General features: G+C 45.4%; 1 pseudogene; it reads right to left on the reverse strand.

Annotated features, from left to right (window-relative positions):
• Positions 1-446: 446 nt before the first annotated feature.
• On the reverse strand, positions 447-2288 carry LOC111256322 (annotated as a pseudogene).
• Between the last annotated feature and the right edge of the window lie 827 nt (positions 2289-3115).

The following is a 3115-nucleotide window of genomic DNA, read 5'->3' on the forward strand; positions in this document are numbered from 1 at the left end:
GTATACAGGTCCGAGAATATCAATCTCTTTTACTAGGTGAACCAGTAAGTGCGTCATAATATTGAAGAAGGATGGTGGAAATAACAACTCAAAACTGACAAGACATTGCACCACATCGTTCTGTAGCTTTGATAGCTTGGATGCATCGATTGCCTTCTGCGAAATCGCATTGAGAAACGCGCATAGCTTACGAGCGGCAACCGGACATTTTCTGGTAGAACACCCCTCAGTGCAACCGGAAGCAACTAGGTCATCAACATGTGGCAGTCATGAGCCTTGAGATTTGTAAACTTCTTTTATTTCATATTTATTATTCCCTTTATATTCGAGGAGTACCCAGACGGGACCTTCATACTATTCAAGCATTCAAACATGCTATCCTTCTCTTCCTTGCTGAGAGTGTAACTGGCAGGACGTAAGTAGTGCTGTCCATTATCTCTCTTTTCCGGATGTAGGTCATCTCGTTGCCCCATGGCTTTCAGGTCCTGTCGTGCTTCCAATGTATCTTTTGAGGTTCCATAAACACCCATGAAGCCTAGCACGTTCACGCAAAGATTCTTCGTCAGGTGCATCACGTCTATTGCGTTGCGAACCTCTAGGATTTCCCAATAAGGTAGCTCCCAAAATATTGACTTTTTCTTCCACATGGGTGCATGTCCGTTATCGTCGTTCAGAACAGGTTGGCTACCAAGTCCCTTTCCGAAGACTACATTTACATCCTTCATCATCTCGAACACACGCTTTCCATTACGGTGTGCAGGTTTTTTACGATGGTCTGGCGCCCCTTTGAAATGCATCCCGCTCTTTCTCAGCTGGTGGTGAGCAGGGAGAAATCGACGATGACCCATATAGACGACCTTCTTACAGTGCTTCAAGTACATGCTGTCTGTGTCGTCTAAATAGTGGGTGCATGCCCGATATCCCTTATTTGTCTGTCCTGAAAGGTTACTCAATGCAAGCCAATCGTTGATGGTTACGAACAACAGTGCTCGTAGATTAAAGATCTCTTGTCTATCCTCATCCCACACACGTACACCTTCTTCCTTCCAGAGCTGTAAAAGGTCATCAACCAACGGCCTTAGGTACACGTCAATGTCGTTGCCGGGTTGTTTTGGGCCTTGGATAAGCGCCGGCATCATAATGAACTTCCGCTTCATGCACAGCCAAGGAGGAAGGTTGAACATACAAAGGGTCAAAGGCCAAGTACTATGACCACTACTCAACTCACCGAATGGATTGAATCCATCAGTGCTTAAACCAAACCTTATGTTCCTTGCTTCACTTTCAAAGTCTGGGAATGTTCTATCAATTGATCTCCACTGTGCCCCATCTGCGGGGTGTCTCAGCATCTCATCTTCCTTACGGTTTTCTTTGTGCCATCGCATCAACTTAGCATTCGCCTTGTTCCTGAACAAGCGCTTCAAGCGTGGTATTATAGGGAAATACCACATCACCTTCACGGGAACTCTCTTCTTGGGAGACTGCCCCTTGACATCACCAGGATCATCTCGCCTGATCTTATACCGCAGGGCTTCGCAGACGGGACAAGCATCCAATTTCTCGTATTCATCACCACGATAGAGGATACAGTCATTAGGGCATGCGTGTATCTTCTGAACATCCAATCCGAGAGGGCAAATAATCAGTTTAGCTTCATATGTTGTGGACGGTAATTCATTATTCTCGGGGAGAATCTTCTTGACAATGTTCAACATCCCCTGAAATGCCTTATCGGACACACCATTTTTTGCCTTTCATTGCACAAATTCTAGTGTCGTACCTAGTTTTTTATGGCCCTGCTGGCAACCTGGGTACAACAATTTTTGGTGATCATCTATCATGCGCTGCAACTTTGCTGCTTCCTTCTCAGTTTCGCAATCTCTGTATGCATCTCGTATCACCTGACCAAGGTCATCAGTAGGGTCATTTTCTGCAAACTCATCTTCATCAGCCTCGCCCATTGTAGTACCTGCAGAAGCTTGGCCTGCAACCGAGTCCGGAATGGTGTCATCTTCCTCCTCCTCCTCGCCATCTTCCATTACAACCCCTAGTTCACCGTGCTTGGTCCAAACCAAATAGTTAGGCATGAAACCGTATTTAAACAAGTGGCTGTGAATAGTCCCCCAGGAATCCTTTGAATACTCCTTCCTGTTATTGCATTGGAAGCATGGACAACATACGAACCCATTCTCTGGCTTGTTCGCTTTTGCCACTTCGAGAAAATAATGCAAGCCATCAATAAATGCCTTGCTCCGCCTGTCTGCATTATACATCCATTGCCGGTCCATCTGCATCGTATTACGCATGAAAATATATTACACTTGACAATGGATTACGCGTGAAAATTGATTAAAGATCCAAACAACATGGTACAATACAACAACATGAAGATCCAAATACACATATTAAAATTAAAGTCCCAAACAACATGATACAATACAACAAACCATCCACTGGTTATTATCAAGGAGGACTTAAAGCATCCTTGGACGGTCAAGACGAAGGTTCCGCTGACCCAACCTCATCCTTAGGTTTATTTGTGCCGCCTGAAACGGTAGTACTAAGTGGACGTGAAACACCCGGGACTGAGGGTGGAGCATAACGACCACCAAAAGGAGGTTCCTGACCCGCGGCAACAGCTTCTTCATGACGTTGCTGCAAATAACGAAGCATTGCTTTTTCCAGCGCGCTCTTCTTCTTCGGCTTATGCTGAGGGCCAACTATGATTGGAACCTTGCCATAATAGGAACCACGATCGCCCCCACCATCGCCACTTCCTCCAGTAGCAGAAGCCATATATGTACAAAAATTATTATCTTAACACTGCATAAGTTGTTCAACTTGAAGACCGTGATCATCTCGCGAGGATGTCCTCAACTGGGCGGCACCGGTATTCGTCATGAAAGAGGTTAGATGCTACGGAAAAGGGGACACGGTCACGATGTCCGTATCCACTCTTTCTCGTAGAATCGAACCTCCTTCTTGACATACGTTGCTGCTCGGCGGAAAACATCCTCGGAGAGATGAACACGGTATGCAAGTTCAACAAGTAGCAGAAGTCATCTATGTACAAAAATTCTTTCCTTACCACTACAGAAGTTGTTGAACTGAAGAC

Source organism: Setaria italica, chromosome II, assembly GCF_000263155.2.
Source record: "Setaria italica strain Yugu1 chromosome II, Setaria_italica_v2.0, whole genome shotgun sequence".
In the NCBI taxonomy this organism is placed as follows: Eukaryota; Viridiplantae; Streptophyta; class Magnoliopsida; order Poales; family Poaceae; genus Setaria; species Setaria italica.